This window comes from Scylla paramamosain, chromosome 8, assembly GCF_035594125.1.
Source record: "Scylla paramamosain isolate STU-SP2022 chromosome 8, ASM3559412v1, whole genome shotgun sequence".
Classification (NCBI taxonomy): domain Eukaryota; kingdom Metazoa; phylum Arthropoda; class Malacostraca; order Decapoda; family Portunidae; genus Scylla; species Scylla paramamosain.
Window position 1 is genome coordinate 9257135 of NC_087158.1, and position 20238 is coordinate 9277372.

At 41.8% G+C, this 20238-nt stretch overlaps 1 protein-coding gene across 1 annotated transcript in view; it reads right to left on the bottom strand.

Annotated features, from left to right (window-relative positions):
- The window catches only part of LOC135102759 (aspartate dehydrogenase domain-containing protein-like), a 167482-nt gene that overhangs the window by 68673 nt on the left and 78571 nt on the right, over positions 1-20238 (bottom strand). The gene's annotated exons all lie outside the window — the stretch shown is intronic.

Consider the following 20238-nt stretch of genomic DNA (forward strand, 5'->3'; position numbering starts at 1 on the left):
TTCCTTGAAGTGACAAGGTATTGGATATGAGAATTGAATGCACACTGGAGCAGTTGCTGGGACCAGTGGGGCTGGCCGAGAAGCACCTTGGCCGGGCTCATGTTGGAGCCGGGGATTGTAGCTTTGTGACGGCCATGTGTGTTTGTTTGGCTTCATGTGTGGGGATGTATGTGCTGTGTCCTGTGGCAATACCTGTCATCAAGGAGCCAGTGGGAGAAGTGCAGTGATAGTAGTGTTGTATCTGACAATGAGATGCAGGCTTGGTGGTGTCACACCTGGGAAGTACTATTTTGTTTTGTTAAGAGCAGACAGATGGCCCCTCTGAGTTTTGCTAAGGAACTGGCATTTTTGTTTTATCAATTTTATGGGTGTGGCACGGAGGCTTCATGGAGTTGGGAATGAGCAAGCAGAAGTGACATTGTGGGCAGTAAAGGCCTGAGGGAGAGTTTTGTTTGCGTGGGAAGTATTTTGCCTGGCATGATGCCTACACCAGGAGACTATGGTCCTTGGTGGGCTCATTGCATGGTGCATGGATGCAGGGATGTCTTTGCAGAGTGACTCTGAAGCTTGTACAGTGTGGAGAAGAAGATACAGATGGAACAGGGTGTGTAGTGAAGAACGTAGAAGGAGAGATGAGAGTTGGCAGAGAAGTAGTGAAGGCAGAGGACCAAGGAGACAACAGAGGCAGAGGAGTGACCAGAGTCACTGGCAGAGTTAATGCAGCTATGGTTGCTGGAAGAGAGATCTCAACATGATACCTTGCAGAAGAAAGCTTGCACACCAGTGTAGTAGAGGAGACCACAGGTCCTGGTGTAGAACCATAGACAAGTCTGGGAGGAGGAGGAGTAGGAGGAGAAAGAAGAAGCAGCAGTCTGAGTTGAAAGGCCTAGTGGGAGCCCTATTATTTCTAGTTGTGTAATAATTATTCATGTCTGTGCTATAGTAGCCTTTGATGTTTTGTGATGAGTATGTGCCCCTTGTTTGAGTTTAATGATTTGCCCTATTAGTTGTGTGTTGATTTTGAATTTGTTGTGTGTTCCTAAAATTTTCGTAAGCTTTATGTATCTTCTGAAAATGTATTTTTTGTGAGGGGGCGTGTTATGTGCAGTGAGATAAAGCAATATGAAATGAAGAAAGTAGTAAGAACATAATGAGAAAAGAATAACGAAATGAGGAGAGCGAGAGACGAGAAGAGAGACAGGCTGGGAGCGAGACCTGGACGTGTCCTGGACACGGAGCTACCAAGCCTGACGCTTCTACAATGATATTTATTCAAGCAGTTTCTCATGTTCCCCACATAAATTTCCTTACTTCCCCTTTTCCATTCAATTTGAGTCTCATTCAGTATTTAGTAGAATAGTTGCCCTCGACAATGAAGTAATCACTATTCATCTAGCCCCCTAGTTTAATTAGTAGAATTTTTAGAAGTAAAGTGTTTTGTTTAAGTAAAGATCACATGGGGAGCAGTGTGTGGACAGGTGTGCATAGGTATGTATGTTGCCTGTCCCCTCCTCCTTCCTAGTACCCCCTCCCTGTAGCAGCAGAGGGAGAGTGTTGGGCATGTTTTCCAGTCACTACCAGGCACTTAGACGGAGCAGACATACTGAATCGTGCTCTAATATTTGACGGAGACTAGGGCAGGATAAGAATTAGTTGGGTCAGTTGCTTCAAGAGGATAAGTGAGTCATTACTGGCTGTACACCCTGGCCTACTTATATAGAATAGGAGTCTCCATGGTAGTCTGCCAGTAAGGGTGGTTGTGTATAACATACTATACCGAGGGAAATGACTCCTCGGCTGCCTGTTTGTGTGGGCCGAGCTCTTGTGCAGTGAGCAGTGAATGACCTTCCTGTGTGTTCGTGGGCACTCTTTTGTGGTAGTTTCTTGTGTCTTTTGTTAATGACCCTGTTTTGTCTTTAATGATACTGCAGGCTGATGCAGTTCAGCCACAGAGGACTTGAGTAATTAGCTGTGTAGTGAACTTTACTTCCTCCTCAGGTCCTGACAAGGCTTGTTATCCAGGGGGAGCAGTAAATGACACTACTTGGCTTGAGACTATAATACGCCATTGGACAGTGAATGGATTCGTCATGGAGGGCAGATATCCAATGAAGTATTATACCTCGGCCATATGTGTGTTATTGTGTTATAACTGTTTTTCCTAGATGTGGTTGTCAATTCTTTTGCAGCTGTGGGTGTGAAGCATTGTTTTGAGTATTTCCCTTGTTTGTGGATTGGTAAAACAGTCTGGTGACCTCAACTTAGTGAGACCTAGAGCTATGACCATTATGAAAAGGGTGCAGGAGTCACAAGGGACCCTGTACACCCGTCTTCAAGTCCTGCACTGAGTCCACGTAGGAGGTGGTTCAGGGAAGCTAGTCCACCTGCAGCAGCTTTGTGAAGGGGCTGGGATTTGTGGTCATAACTATATATATATATATATATATATATATATATATATATATATATATATATATATATATATATATATATATATATATATATATATATATATATATATATATATATATATATATATATATATATATTTTTTTTTTTTTTTATGTAGGAAGGACACTGGCCAAGGGGAACAAAAATCCAATAAAAAAAATGCCCACTGAAATGCCAGTCCCATGAAAGACTGTTTAAAACATGTTTAGGAAATGAATTGTGGCTGTGTGACAGCAGTTGTCAAAAATTGATGAATAAGTGTCTTGAAACCTCCCTCTTGAAGGAATTCAAGTCATAGGAAGTTGGAAATACAGAAGCAGGCAGGGAGTTCCAGAGTTTACCAGAGAAAGGGATGAATGATTGAGAATATTGGTTAACTCTTGCATTAGAGAGGTGGACAGAATAGGGGTGAGAGAAAGAGGAAAGTCTTGTGCAGCGAGGCTGCAGGAGGAGGGGAGGCATGCAGTTACCAAGATCAGAAGAGCAGTTAGCATATATATATATATATATATATATATATATATATATATATATATATATATATATATATATATATATATATATATATATATATATATATATATATATATATATATATATATATATATATATATATATATATATATATATATATATATACAGTGGTACCTTGACTTACAAATTTAATTCATTCCATGACAGAGCTCAACTTAATTTGCTTGTATGTTGAATCAATTTTCACCATTGAAATTTACTGAAATGCCATTAATCTGTTCCAGCCCCCCAGAAAATCACCCCAATTTTATTTATATGTTTTTGAATACAATAAACTGTTAACATAATGAACCTCTGTTTACCAAATTTTAGGTATAACAACCCCTTTAAGGATATCGAACACTCGTTTAATTTTATGAAAGTTTGTAAATGCATATTTCAAAATTGTCGAATGCTTGCTTTATTCTACAAATATACTAGGTCTTAAAATGTGGGAGAGTTGGCTGACACACAGTCAACCACATGTTTAGGAAATGAATTGTGGCTGTGTGACAGCCAGTGAGTGACCTAGACCAGTGGTTCTCAAACTTTTTCATGAGCGACCCTATTTGGAACATTTCATTCCTTCGCAACCCAGAGTAGAGTAAAGAGAAAGAAAATGTACAATGATATATACACTTTATTTTGGAAAAAAAATAGATAGGAGGGAGGTGGAGGGAAGATGAACATACATAACAAAAGTAATTTGTAGTTAAAGAAGAATAATTCAATTAAGTAACTGAAATACACTGAAACACTGAAAGCATGATAATGTTCCTGTGTCCCTGCGACCCATCAAAATTGATCTCGCGACCCAACTTTGGGTCGCAACCCATAGTTTGAGAACCACTGACCTAGACAATGGCCGACGATGTGTTGCTCTCCTTCAAATCTCTCTCTCTCTCTCTCTCTCTCTCTCTCTCTCTCTCTCTCTCTCTCTCTCTCTCTCTCTCTCTCTCTCTCTCTCTCTCTCTCTCTGTATTTACCTAGTTGTAATTTACAGGACCTGAGCTATGCTCATGTGGTCCTGTCTCCGTATCTACACTTGTCCAGTTTTTCGTTGAAGTTGTTCACACTCATTGATGATACTACATGCTCACTGGGCTTGTTCTAAACTTCTATATTTCTCTGTGGGAAACAAGCTCATGCAACTCTACTTCTTCAGGCATATCATTTATAAAGATCAGGAAAAGTATTGGTGCTAGCACTAATTCTTGTGGTACTCTACTGTCTACTGTATTTGCTGGAGTATTAGATGCACCTCTGCATAAGACACACCCCTATTTTATGAGGTTGTTATGGAAAAAAGATTATGTTTCATCATAAAGTTATTGAAAAAAAATTATGTGTGATTGTATTTACCTAGTTGTGTTGTACAGGGCATGAGCCAAAGCTCATTTTGTCCTGTCTCCATAACCATATTTATCCAGTCTCTCTTTAAACATATGTATACTGTTTGCCACAACCACATCTTCCTTCAAATCATTCCAGATTTCAATAGTTCAACACACACACTGGGTGCTGTACAGCTGCTGCCACGGATCACGGAGCTCCACCAATATCTGCGATTTCTACATTACTAGGACCATTTGTGCTTTGGAATTGTCCGTAGGAGTACATAAGGACATCGTCGACACTGTGGTAAAAGACTAGAAGTGGAACGACATTGTGATATTTAGTGTCTTATAATGAAGAATGGCCCGACTAGTGTACGATCGCAGTGACCTGGTTGCCAGACGTAAAAACTTTAGTTATCCCAGCACACCAACGATCATGACCCTGAAACAACTGTCCCTATACAAAGCCCATTCAAGGCGTGCCGGGACACACATGTGACGACCCATCCCCACAGTGACCCTAACGCGCACCTCGGCTCCCAGGCCTGGCCCGACAAAGCACTGCCACCTCACCCCCATTTCCCAAGAGGTGGCGAGGCATGGTGGGACACACATGCAACGACCCATCCCCACAGTGACCCTACCTCGCACCTCGGCTCCCAGGCTGGGCCCGACAAAGCACCGCCACCTCACCCCCATCCCTCGGGAGCCTCGGTCTACCGTTCCCCTGCCATCACTGCTACTCACCAACCCCACCAGCCTAACCAACAAGTTTGACGAATTAAGTGTTGTTGTGAAACAAGAGGACCCAGACATTATTGCAATAAGTGAAACATGGTTCTCAGTGAATAAACCGGCTCACCAGTATGAAATTAATGGCTATGACTTGTTCCACAAAAACCGTGACACCCATGGCGGAGGAGTGTGTTTGTACGCGTGAAAACATTTACAAGCAGTGAGAGCACAAATCACTGTCCCTCCACACCTTGAGTGTCTCTGGGTACACCTGAAAAATGTAAAACAAGTGTCCCAAATAATATTGTGTGTGCTGTACTATCCCCCAGATTCTGACGCTAATACACATAGTGATCTCACTGAACACATAATAACGAGTATGGATATGTTCAGACAGAGGCATAATAATTGTAAAGTGAAAATCTGTGGTGATTTTAATGGGGTTAATAAAGATCAGATATGTAATCAACTGAGTCTGAAAAACTTGATGACACAGCCCACTCATGAAAATTCCGTGTTAGATCTTGTGCTAACAAACATGCATTACTATAGGTCCCCTGTATACCTGCCCCCTATTGGTCTGAGCAGACACAAGTGCGTGTTGGTGCAGCCGGCCACACCAGCCTTACCCCCGCGCCACCACACTGTGCAGTACCGCCCCTACAAGGAATCGTCCATGAGGGAATTCGGATCCTGGATTACAGCGGTAGACTGGTCATTCCTAGAAACATACCCCAGCATAGAACAACAAGAAAATGCATTGCACGCTATCCTCCAACACCAATACAAAGCCTACTTCCCGCTGAAAACATGGCGAAAGCGAGAGTGACCAACCGTGGATGACCCCTGAGATAAAGCGGTTGATAGTTAAAAAGCGAAATGCGTACAACAAAGGGAACTCAGAATGGTATCGTGTACTAAATTGTTGTGCAAAGAGAAAAATTAAACAGGCGAAACATGACTATTTTGTGACGACACAAAGTGAAAGTGGATTTAACAAGTGCATTGCAAAACTTATAGAACCTAAACGAAAGCCTGTAAGCCTCCCTTTCCTCAACCTAAGTGACCCATGTGAGATTGCTAATGCGATAAATGCACACTTTGCCACAATATGTACAAACTATCCACCCCTGGACCCAAGTATCGTACCTGCCCACCAACCTTCACTGCCTCCCCCTTACTACTCGAGGCATGATATTTATAAAGACTTAAAAAAAAATAAAAACAAACAAATCTACTCCCCAAGGTGAAATTCCGCTAAAACTAGTAAAAGAATTTGCATATGAACTGAGCCAACCGCTTGAAATAATTTATAACAAGTGCCTACAAACAGGAGCCTGCCCTGACCAGTGGAAGCAGTCCACAGTGACAGCCCTGCCCAAGGTGGCTGATGTGATCAACCTGGGGCAGCTACGCCCCGTGTCTCTCACACACACTTTCGGGAAGGTGCTGGAGGGGCGCGTTGCAGACGTAGCCCTGACGGACATGCGCCCACACATCGATGAGCACCAGTTCGGTAACTTGAAGGGACGCTCTACCACGCAGTACATGGTGTTCCTCCTGGACGCCATCCTGAAAGGTCTGGAGCAGCGTAATACGGTGGCCCAGATGTGCCTGATTGATTTTAAGAAGCCTTTTGACAACGTGGATCACAGCGTAGCAGTGACCCAACTGTACAACCTCGGTTGCCGCACGTCATTTCTACCATTCATTTCATCTTTCCTCACGGGCAGGCAGCAGCGTACCAAATACAAAGATAAAACATCCACGTGGCTTCCCACCACATGTGGGGTGCCGCAGGGGACCTGCATCGGACCTGTCATCTTCCTTGCCCTCATCAACAGCCTGTTACAACATTCATCCCATAAAGTGAAATTTGTAGATGACGTCACTGTGTTCTCGGTAAATACAACAGCGGACCTGCAAGCAAACCGACTCCAGCAACTTATCACCACCATCAATGAACAGTGCCAACAACTCAAATTAATACCTAACCCAAATAAATGTCAACTGATAAATATCAACCTCTTGCGGCAGGGTGTGGCATTTCCAGATGTGCATCTCGACGCCAACCCCATCCCCTGCGTCGACATAGCCAAAGTAGTCGGACTAGTCATGAACTCCAACTTGACCTGGCAGGACCACGTCGATCATATCGTCAAGAAGGCTTCCAAGCTATTCTTCATGCTATTCAAAGCGAGATCGTTTGGAGCAACACAGCAACAACTAGTGCAGCTATACTGCCAGCGCATATGACCCGTGCTGGAGTACGCGTGCCCGGTGTGGCATTCTGGCCTTACAACCGCACAATGAACCACCCTGGAATGTGTGCAGAAGCGGGTGTGTCGTATCATCCTCGGAGGCAGCTACAACAGCTACACAGCCACGCTTACCACGTTCGGCCTGCCTTCCCTGGAGGACAGGAGAGGTCAGCTTACCCTCAGTTTTAGGGAGAAAATGAAAGAAAATGACCACTTGCAGCTTCTCCCCCAGCGAGCACCATCACGGTATCAGACCAGGCACAGTGCCAGGTTACCACCTGTCAGGTGCCGCACAGAAAGGTACAGGAACTCCACCATCCCCTTGTTATGTCTACAAGTAGACATAACTGGCACAAAAATACATGGACACTATATTCTTTTTCTAAAGTGTTTTACCCTGGTAAACTTTTTACTTTAAGTTGATTTTAATAGTTTAAATATTTTAACATAGTATATATGTATTGTTTTTAACTTTTATTTCCATGTAAATCAAGACCCCTTCAGCAACTATCACTGTATTGTCTGCTGCCTCTTGATAAATAAACCTGATATTATTATTATTATTATTATTAGTTCTATATGGAAAGTTGTATTTCTTGATGTCACTTGAACATCCACTCTTCTTTATTTTCTTCCCATGAAAAGACGTGGAAAAGTGCAGGGTGGTATCATCAGCGTAGGAGTGGATAGGACAAGAAGTTTGGTTTAGAAGATCATTAATGAATAATAAGAAGAGAGTTGGTGACAGGACAGAACCCTGAGGAACACCACTGTTAATAGATTTAGGAGAAGAACAGTGACCGTCTACCACAGCAGCAATAGAACGGTCAGAAAGGAAACTTGAGATGAAGTTACAGAGAGAAGGATAGAAACCGAAGGAGGGTAGTTTGGAAATCAAAGCTTTGTGCCAGACTCTATCAAAAGCTTTTGATATGTCCAAGGCAACAGCAAAAGTTTCACCAAAATCTCTAAAAGAGGATGACCAAGACTCAGTAAGGAAAGCCAGAAGATCACCAGTAGAGCGGCCTTGACGGAACCCATACTGGCGATCAGATAGAAGGTTGTGAAGTGATAGATGTTTAAGAATCTTCCTGTTGAGGATAGACTCAAAAACTTTAGATAGGCAGGAAATTAAAGCAATAGGACGGTAGTTTGAGGGATTAGAACGGTCACCCTTTTTAGGAACAGGTTGAATGTAGGCAAACTTCCAGCAAGAAGGAAAGGTAGATGTTGACAGACAGAGCTGAAAGAGTTTGACTAGGCAAGGTACAAGCACGGAGGCACAGTTTCGGAGAACAATAGGAGGGACCCCATCAGGTCCATAAGCCTTCCGAGGGTTTAGGCCAGTGAGGGCATGGAAAACATCATTGCGAAGAATTTTAATACGTGGCATGAAGTAGTCAGAGGGTGGAGGAGAGGGAGGAACAAGCCCAGAATCGTCCAAGGTAGAGTTTTTAGCAAAGGTTTGAGCAAAGAGTTCAGCTTTAGAAATAGATGTGATAGCAGTGGTGCCATCTGGTTGAAATAGAGGAGGGAAAGAAGAAGCAAAGTTATTGGAGATGTTTTTGGCTAGATGCCAGAAATCACGAGGGGAGTTAGATCTTGAAAGGTTTTGACATTTTCTGTTAATGAAGGAGTTTTTGGCTAGTTGGAGAACAGACTTGGCATGGTTCCGGGCAGAAATATAAAGTGCATGAGATTCTGGTGATGGAAGGCTTAAGTACCTTTTGTGGGCCACCTCTCTATCATGTATAGCACGAGAACAAGCTGTGTTAAACCAAGGTTTAGAAGGTTTAGGACGAGAAAAAGAGTGAGGAATGTACGCCTCCATGCCAGACACTATCACCTCTGTTATGCGCTCAGCACACAAAGACGGGTCTCTGACACAGAAGCAGTAGTCATTCCAAGGAAAATCAGCAAAATACCTTCTCAGGTCCCCCCAACTGGCAGAGGCAAAACGCCAGAAGCACCTTCGCTTAGGGGGATCCTGAGGGGGGATTGGAGTGATAGGACAAGATAAAGATATGAGATTGTGATCGGAGGAGCCCAACGGAGAAGAAAGGGTGACAGCATAAGCTGAAGGATTAGAGGTCAGGAAAAGGTCAAGAATGTTGGGCATATCTCCAAGACGGTCAGGAATGCGAGTAGGGTGTTGCACCAATTGCTCTAGGTCATGGAGGATAGCAAAGTTGTAGGCTAGTTCACCAGGATGGTCAGTGAAGGGAGAGGAAAGCCAAAGCTGGTGGTGAACATTGAAATCTCCAAGAATGGAGATCTCTGCAAAAGGGAAGAGGGTCAGAATGTGCTCCACTTTGGAAGTTAAGTAGTCAAAGAATTTCTTATAGTCAGAGGAGTTAGGAGAGAGGTATACAGCACAGATAAATTTAGTATGAGAGTGACTCTGTAGTCGTAGCCAGATGGTGGTAAACTCGGAAGATTCAAGAGCGTGGGCACGAGAGCAGGTTAAGTCATTGCGCACATAAACGCAGCATCCAGCTTTGGATCGAAAATGAGGATAGAGAAAGTAGGAGGAAACAGAAAAGGGGCTACTGTCAGTTGTCTCAGACACCTGAGTTTCAGTGAGGAAAAGAAGATGAGGTTTAGAAGGGGAGAGGTGGTGTTCTACAGATTGAAAATGAGATCTAAATATACACAATGCAAATTTATATTCTAAAAATTAAATAGAAACCATTAAATTAATGAGTGTGCAAAAAGAAACCAAAAAAAACTCTACAATTAACAGCTGAGCTGAATTATAATGAGGACCCCATTCCTTTGCCTGGTGGAGGAGGGAGGAAGGGGACCCAGGACTGGTTGGTGACAGCCTTGCCCAGGACAAGTGGGAATAACTTTGAGCTTCTTTAATAAAGTGAAAAGTAATATTTTCTACAAGGTATGATTTTTCATATGACACCCAGAAAGTCGTATCTGATTCTATAACTAATTATTAAAACATTAACATGAGAAAATGATGTAATTAAGCATGAAATAAGCAAAGGAGTTGGTGGAGAGGTGGTGCTGGACCACTCTTTGTGAAGGAATGCCATTAGTCACTTGATAATTTGTCAATCTCTCTCTCTCTCTCTTTCCCTTCCCTTCCCTTCCCTTCCCTTCCCTTTTTCTTCCCTTCTCCCCCCATTCCCTGTCCTCCTCTCCTTCCGTCTTTCCCTCTCCCTTCCCTTCTTCCCTCCCCATTCTTTCCCTCCATCCATCCACACTCTCTCTCTCTCTCTCTCTCTCTCTCTCTCTCTCTCTCTCTCTCTCTCTCTCTCTCTCTCTCTCTCTCTCTCTCTCTCTCTCTTTACCCCCCTTCTCTTTACCTCCCTCCCCCATCTCCCTTGACAAATAATGGGGAGGGGAGGTGACAAGGAGGGAGGAACAAGACAAGACAAAAGAGGAAGGGAGAGGAAAAGAAAAGCGTGTAGATGCTCTAAAACTAACTAAGGCTCATCACAAGGCTGAGACTTGTAGTGGCTATTCAGGCACCCTACCAGGCCTACAGACACATTCACTAGATCCTCAAGCTAAACCTACAATCGTGCCTGATAGGAGAGACCCTGTTGCACTCAGGTTAAAGCCAAAATCTGAACTTGGTAGGCAGGAGAAATTAGGTGTTATCATGCCTATCAATGAACTGATACAGTTGATCAGCCAAATTGTTGTGACACCTAAGAAAAAAGGTGACATAATCTGCATAGACCCTAGAGAATTGAACAAAGCACTGTTCTGAGAGCATTACAGTCTTCTGGTACTTGATGACACACTACATGAGTTAAGTCAGTCTAAAGTCTTTTCCAAAGCAAACCCTAAGCATGGGTACTGGCACATTCAATTTAATAAAGAATCTAGCCTTCTTACCATTTTTCACAGATGCTTTGGTAGATACTGCTGGGCTTTTCTTCCATTTGGTTTTGTCAATTTCTAACAAAATCTTTCAGAAATAGCTACTGGAGGCATTGCCTCCTGCTAAAGAGCATTTGAATCCCAAGATCTACATACTGTAGGAGAGTGATACTGCATGGAGAAGAAGAAAGCCACCATGATAAAACACCATGTGAAGCCATGGAATGCCTGACTTCTGATCTCTCTAAAATTTCTGATTGGGGCAGAGCAAACTTAGTATTGTTCAGTGCCTCAAAAACTCAATTTCTCCATCTATCAACTTGACACAACCTTCCAGACAACTAACTCCTCTTCTTCACTGACACTCAACTGTCTCCCTCTCCTACACTGAACATCCTCAGTCTGTCCTTTACTTATAATCTAAACTGGAAACTTTACATCTCATCTCTAGCTAAAACAGTGTCTTTGAAGTTAGGCATTCTGAGATGTCTCTGCCAGTTTTTCTCACCCTTCCAGGTGCTAACTCTGTACATGGGCCTTATCCATCCATGTATGGAGTATGCTTCACATGCCTAAGGGGGGTTCCACTCATACCAATCTTCTAGACAGGGTGGAATCAAAAGCTTTTCGTCTCATCAACTCTCCTCTAATTGACTGTCTTCAGCCTCTTTCTCATTGCCACAATGTTGCATCTCTTCTACTGCTATTTTCATGGTAACTGCTCTTCTAATCATGCTAACTGTATGCCTCCCCTCCCGCTGCACAACTTCCTTTCTCTCACCCCTATTCTGTCCACCTCTCTAATGCAAAAGTTAACCAGAATTCTCATTCAGTCATCCCTTCCCCTGGTAAACTCTGGAATTCCCTACCTGCTTCCATATTTCCAGCTTCTTATGACTTGAACTTCTTCAAGAAGGATGTTTCAAGACACTTGTCCTTCAATTTTTGACTACCCCTTTGGATGCTATTTGGGGACTGGCATCTCAATGAGCCTTTTTTTTTTAGGGGGGGGATATTTGATGCCCTTAGCTGATACCCCTCCTACATAGAAAAAGAAAAAAAAAGGCCAAGTCTCAAACCTCTGCCAATCAGAGATACCTTCAGAGTACAACCAAAAGGCAGCTCAATGAAGGGATGGAAAGAGACAAGCAACTAGGTACCTGGACTTAGAAGGTAATGACAAGTGAGGGAGGCATGTACAGAAGAAACAGCCAACAGCTGTGATCCTCAGCACCTGCTAGGGCATCCATAAAAAAAAAAAAAAAAAACTCTATGGAAGTTAACACAACACCTGAGGCTGTAAGCTGTGGGGAGTGTGCCAGGTTTCCTACCGTAGGTGAATATGTTACCAGGTCTAGGAGGATGGTTAAACCGCCTGCTGAAATGAATCTGTGACTGTAGACCATTATAAACATAAAGCACCTTACACCTGCACCTTGGAAAGGAGTGGAATTTATTGATTTAGTTTTACAGAGGAGGTGTTAAAGAAATATTCAGCCACACTTGATTCTTCTATGGAGAAGTAGGACTTGCTTTCTCATGTTATTCTTTCTATTGTGTTTTGTGTTCAACTCACACATTCTTGAATATACAGTTTATTGAGTGTCAGTTGCCAATTGCAGATGTATATTTATGAATGAACTTCAAAGTACATATTTTGATTTTTTTTTTTTATGCTTCAGTTTCATGATTTGTTTTACTTTATTGAAAGGAAGAAGATATGTGTTTAAATTAACAGCGCTGGGTGCCATGTTTAAACATTACCCACAAGGTCTTGGCACTAAGACGCTGGGAGCAGAAATAAACACAGCTCTTACTCCACTACTCTTTACCTGAACCTTTTGCTTCTGGTGGCCTTGATGTTCCCGTGCTACTTTACCCCTGATCACATAGCACACAGGAAATTTGAAGTGTACACATCCTTTCTTTACATTTAAATGAGGACAGTACTGTACTGTACAATACAAGATAAATCATGATTAACTGCTTTGAATATAACATTCAATGAGGAATCTGGAAAGAGGAGAGGATGCGTATGACTGAATGTCTCCCTGCAAATAACGAACAGTGTTTGTTAGATGTATCTTAATTAACAACCTTTGGGTATAACAAATTTTTGGCTATAGTGACCCACCCTTCCTCCATATATGTTCATTATATCAAGGGTTTACTGCATTAAATTAACTGCTGTTAAGGCGAAGAAGCATTTAGTATGTCACAAAGAGCTAAAACAACCACATCAGTGCCGATGTAATATACTTGGGTTACCAACATGTGGCCTTTGCCAGGACCCCCAAAACGGAGATGCCTATGACGTTTTGCCTCTGCTAATTGAGAGGCACATACAGTGAGCACAAATGAGGCACCAACAAGGATTCAATATGAAGAACCAATTTGGGAACTTGGTGTCAATATGTGTCGATGCCAAGCCCAGGTTATATATTATGGATTTACCTTGTATAGGGAGTGGACCTGTGGCTTAGCTAAGTACCTAACAGCACACAAGCTTGTAACTAATCAATGTACTTAGCTGGAATTTTGGGTGGAATGTCCACCTGCTGTAGTAAGCTGAGTGGGAGTGGAGTGACTGATTTATATGGTAGCTGGAGTGTAACTGCTATTGAACCTGTTTAAGCTATATTCAGAGTAGACTCATAAAAATTTGGGTCTAGGAGTTTGGATCAGTTTGAACCCAGATAAGATGGGTCCTTATACTTAAATTGATAACAATGCCCATAACCATTTATGTCAGAAATTAATATATTTCTGACAATAGAAAGAAAATGTTAAGGAATAAAATATTGGTGACAAGTTCTATACTTCTTGCAGCCAACAATAAATTATCATGATAATTTATTGTGATAATGATATCAGGTTATTGGTTATCTGATAATTATTTTTCCTGCATTATTAATTCATCAGTATTGCCAATACTTTTGGTTCCAAACTAGCGATAATCAAAAATTTTAGTTTTTGGAACATGAGCATTTTGAAGTTCTAAACTTTCAAAATCAAAATGTAGATATTTTACTTAAACGACTACTTTTCATTAGTGAAGAGACAGGATGAACATTGAATATGAATTTTTTTCAAAAATTTTTCCAATTTTTCTAAGATAAGGATAAAAATAAAGATTTGGATTTATGAACTTTTTCATTTAAAATATCAGTATCATTATCGCTAGTATCAGAATTTTGGATTTATCAATTTATCAGTTATTGATTATCAGGTAATAAATTTATTGCCAGTTATCAATTATCAGTTATTGCCGATAAGGTTATCATTACCAATTTATCAGTTATCATGGTAATTTTTTTCATTATCACACCCAGCTATGATCTTTCCATCTACTTTGCCAGCTGTACAGCTGACCCACAAATGAGTCAGGGGCCTGGGGACAGATCCAGGTGGTGCAGGGAAACAGCCTGTTTATGTTTAGGAAAACTGATCGTACTGCTCGTGGCAACGATTTATAATAATACTTTATTGCCACAGAGAATTTTATCTACTTATAGTTACTAATATTTATTGCTATATTTATGATAAAAAATGTAAATAAAACAACAATAGCAAGTAATAACTGTTCTTATGTGGAGAAATCTGTCTTTTCTAAGGTTCCATATACTATCTCAATTCCATATACTATCTCAATACTACTTGTATACCATTTTTAGGTAGTTCATAACTATACAAAAAATAATGTGATTCCAAAATTATAGGTAAAACATAAAAAAAAAAAAAAAAAAAAAATCATGTTCCTGACCATGATTCCAAGTATGCTATCAGACTGTGTTGCAGCTCAGTGAACAAGCATATTGCAGGTGCTGCATCTGCAGCACCAGCAATATTTAGGAATTTTTGCAATATTTGGGAATTTAAGTAAGTCTGATTTAGGAAGTGCTGTGTGTGTTTTTATAAGCACTATGACAAGGGGATTTGAATCCAATCTGACTCCAGATCCTTGCTATTTACCCTGTTCATCTGAAGTGATTCTCAATTTTAAACTGAAATAGTCATTACCCATTACCAAATGGAGGAGGCAGCAGACACCTGTCAAAACAATAATTACTACCAAAAAGGTCTAAAGCATTGGATCAGGGGGTGCTGTGAACTTATCTTCAAGCCCAGCTGTGAACATCTCTCTTTGTGTCTCCCAACACAAGGAGGCAGTCACAGCCTGCCCTCTAAAGACAACTCTCTTCCTCCACACAAAATTACAAACACCTAATTACACACACACCTCTCACTCAAAATTCAAAATCAATATGGCGACTCCTACACCAGCCTCAGAATCCCCATCTGGGGAGTGGACCACAAATGTTCCCAGATCAGACTGCTCTTCTAGCCTAAGTGTCTTGACACCCCCCCTTACCTTTTTTTTTATTAACTTCTGCAACCTCTGCAGTCTTAGATCTAATTTTCAATCTGTAGAACACCATCTTTCCTCTACTAAACCTCATCTTCTTTTCCTCACTGAAACACACGTGTCTGAGGCAACTGACAGTAGCCCCTTTTCTGTTCCCTCCTACTTTATCTATTCTCATTTTCAATCTAAAGCTGGATGTTGCATCTATGTGCACAATGACTTAATCTGCTCTCATGCCTATGCTCTTGAATCTTTTGAGTTTCCCACCATCTGGCTACAACTACAGAGTCACTAAAATTAAATTTATCCGTGTTGTATACCTCTCACCTAACTCCTCTGACTATAAGAAATTCTCTGAGTACTTAACTTCCAAACTGGAGCATATTCTGACTCTCTTCCCCTTTGCAGAGATTTTCATTGTTGGAGACTTCTGTGTTTACCACCAGCTTTAGTTTTCCTCTCCTTTCACTGACCATCCTGGTGAACTAGCCTTTAACAACCTAGAGAAACTGGTGCAACACCTTACTTGTATTCCTGACCATCTTGGAGATAACCCCAACTTCTTGACCTTTTCCTAACCTCTAATCCTTCTGCTTATGCTGTTACCCTAACTTCTCCGTTGGGGTCCTCCGATCACAATCTCATATTTGTATCTTGTCCTTTCGTTCCAATCCCTCCTCAGGATCCCCAAAAGTGGAGGTGCCTGTGGTACTTTGCCACTGCTAATTGGGAGGACCTGAGGAGGTATTATGCTGATTTTCCTTGGAATGACTACTGCTTCCATGTCAGAGACTTGGCTCTGTGGCTCTGTGTGCTGAGCACAAAACATAGGTGATAGTGTCTAGCATGGAGGCATACATTCCTCACTCTTTCTCTTGACCTAAACCTTCCAAACCTTGGTTTAACACAGCCTATTCTTGTGCTATACATAAAGGAGAGGTGGGCCACAAAGGCCACTTGAGCCCTCTATCACCTGAATCTCATGCACTTTATATTTCTGCCCGGAACCATGCCAAGTCTGTTCTCCAACTAGCCAAAAACTTCTTCATTAATAAAAAGTGTCAAAATCTTTGAAGATCTAACTCCCTTCATGACTTCTGGCACCTAACCAAAAACATCTCCAATAACTTTCGTTCTTCATCTCTCCCTCCTTTATTTCAACCAGACGGCACCACTGCCATCTCATCTATTTCTAAAGCTCAACTCTCTGCTCAAACCTTTGGATGATTCAGGGCTTGTTCCTCCCTCTTCTCCACCCTCTGACTACTTCATGCTACCCATTAAAATCCTTCATAATGATGTTTTCCATGTCCTTGCTGGCCTAAACCCTCAGAAGGGACCTGATGGGGTCCCTCCTATTGTTCTACGAAACTGTGCCTCTATGCTTGCACCTTGCCTAGTCAAACTCTTTCAATTCTGTCCATCAACATCTACCTTTTCTTCTTGATGGAAGTTTACTTACAATCAGTCTGTTCCTAAAAAAGGGTGACCATTCTAATCCCTCAATCTACCATCCTGTTGCTCAAATTTCCTGCCTATCTATCCTCAACAGGGAGATTCTTAAACATCTATCACTTCACAACCTTCTATCTGATAGCCAGAATGGATTCCATCAAGGCTGCTCTGCTGGTGATATTCTGGCTTTCCTTACTGAGTCTCTTAGAGATTTTAGTGAAACTTTTGCTGTTGCCTTAGACATATCAAAAGGTTTTGATGGAGTCTTGCACAAAGCTTTGATTTCTAAACTGCCCTCCTGTGGCTTCTATCCTTCTCTCTGAAACTTTATCTAAAGTTTCCTTTCTGACTGTTCTATTACTGCTGTGGTAGATGGTCACTGTTTTCCTCCTAAATCTATTAACAGTGGTGTTCCTCAGGGTTCTGTCCTGTCACCCACTCTCTTCCTATTATTCATCAATGATCTAAACCAAACTTCTTGTCCTATCTACTGCTAAGCTGATGATATCACCTTGTACTTTCCCACATCTTTTCATAGACGTCCAACCCTTCAGGAAGTAAACAGTTCATGCAGGGAAGCCACAGAATGCCTGACTTCTGATCTTTCTAAAATCTCTGATTGGAATAAAGCAAACTAGTATTGTTCAATGTCTCAAAAACCCAATTCCTCCATCTATCAACTCAACACAATCTTTCAGACAACTATCCCCTCTTCTTCAATGACTCACTTCTACACCAAGCATCCTCAGTCTGTACTTTACTTATCATCTAAACTGGAAACTTCACATCTCATCTCTAGCTAAAACAGCTTCTATGAAGTTAGGCATTCAGAGTTGTCTCTGCCAGTTTTTCTCATCCCCTGGCTGCTAACTCTGTACAGGGGCCTTATCCGTCCATGTATGGAGTATGCTTCACATGTATAGAGGGGTGTTCCACTCATACTGCTCTTTTAGTCTGGGTGGAATCAAAAGCTTTTTGTCTTATCAACTCCTCTCCTCTAACTGTCTTCAGGCTCTTTGTCATTGTCAAAATGTTGCATCTCTTGCTATCTTCTACTGCTATTTTCATGCCAACTGCTCTTCTGATCTTGTTAACTGCATGCCTTTGCTAAAAACTCTACCTTGGACGATTCTGGGCTTGTTTCTCCCTCTCCTCCACCCTCTGACTACTTCATGCCACCTATTAAAATTCTTCGCCATGATGTTTTCCATGCCCTTGCTGGCCTAAGCCCTCGGAAGGCTTACGGACCTGATGGGGTCCCTCGTATTGTTCTCTGAAACTGTGCCTCCATGCTTGCACCTTGCCTAGTCAAACTCTTTCAGCTCTGTCTGTCAACATCTACCTTTCCTTCTTGCTGGAAGTTTGCCTACATTCAACCTGTTCCTAAAAAGGGTGACCGCTCTAATCCCTCAAACTACCGTCCTATTGCTTTAATTTCCTGCTTATCTAAAGTTTTTTAATCTATCCTCAACAGGAAGATTCTTAAACATCTATCACTTCACAACCTTCTATCTGATCGCCAGTATGGGTTCCGTCAAGGCCTCTCTACTGGTGATCTTCTGGCTTTCCTTACTGAGTCTTGGTCATCCTCTTTTAGAGATTTTGGTGAAACTTTTGCTGTTGCCTTGGACATATCAAAAGCCTTTGATAGAGTCTGGCACAAAGCTTTGATTTCCAAACTACCCTCTTACGGTTTCTATCCTTCTCTCTGTAACTTCATCTCAAGTTTCCTTTCTGACCGTTCTATTGCTGCTGTGGTAGACGGTCACTGTTCTTCTCCTAAATCTATTAACAGTGGTGTTCCTCAGGGTTCTGTCCTGTCACCCACTCTCTTCTTATTATTCATTAATTATCTTCTAAACCAAACTTCTTGTCCTATCCACTCCTACGCTGATGATACCACCCTGCACTTTTCCACGTCTTTTCATAGACGTCCAACCCTTCAGGAGGTAAACATATCACGCAGGGAAGCCACAGAATGCCTGACTTCTGATCTTTCTAAAATTTCTGATTGGGGCAGAGCAAACTTGGTATTGTTCAATGCCTCAAAACTCAATTCATCCATCTATCAACTCGACACAACCTTCCAGACGACTATCCCCTCTTCTTCAATGACACTCAACTGTCCCCCTCTTTTACACTGAACATCCTCGGTCTGTCCTTTACTTATAATCTGAACTGGAAACTTCACATCTCATCTCTAGCTAAAACAGCTTCTATGAAGTTAGGTGTTCTGAGATGTCTCCGCCAGTTTTTCTCATCCCCCCAGCTGCTAACTCTGTACAAGGGCCTTATCCATCCATGTATGGAGTATGCTTCACATGTCTGGGGGGGTTCCACTCATACTGCTCTTCTAGACAGGGTGGAATCAAAAGCTTTTCGTCTCATCAACTCCTCTCCTTTAACTGACTGTCTTCAACCTCTCTCTCACCGCCGCAATGTTGCATATCTAGCTGTCTTCTACCACTATTTTCATGCTAACTGCTCTTTTGATCTTGCTAACTGCATGCCTCCCCTCCTTCTGCGGCCTCGCTGCACAAGACTTTCTTCTTTCTCTCACCCCTATTCTGTCCACCTCTCTAATGCAAGAGTTAACCAGTATTCTCAATCATTCATCCCTTTCTCTGGTAAACTCTGGAACTCCCTGCCTTCTTCTGTATTTCCACCTTGCTATGACTTGAATTCCTTCAAGAGGGAGGTTTCAAGACACTTATCCACCAATTTTTTATCATGCTTTGACCCTTTTATGGGACTGGCATCTCAGTGGGCATTTTTTTTTATTAGATTTTTGTTGCCCTTGGCCAGTTTCCTTCCTACATAAAAAAAAAAAAAAATGCCTCCCCTCCTCCCATGGCTTTGCTGCACAAGACTTTCTTCTTTCTCTCACTCCTATTTTGTCAACCTCTCTAATGCAAGAGTTACCCAGTACTCTCAGTCATTCATCCCTTTCTCTGGTAAACCATGGAACTCACTGCCTGCTTCTGTTTTTCCACATTTCTATGACTTGAACTCTTTCAAGAAGGAGGTTTCAAGACAATTATCCTGTAGTTTTTGAATACCACCTTTGACTCTGTTCGGGGATGGGCACCTTAGTGGGGCATTTATTTATCGCAATTTTGTTGCCCTTGGCTAGTGCCCTTCCTACACAAAAAAGAAAATATTAATATTTTGTTGAAAATTATATATTTTTTGACAATTTCAACTTTTTCTATTGAATACATACTTTTCTTTTTTATTTTGTAGCCTATGGTGATTGTCCTTTACATGTAAATAGAGG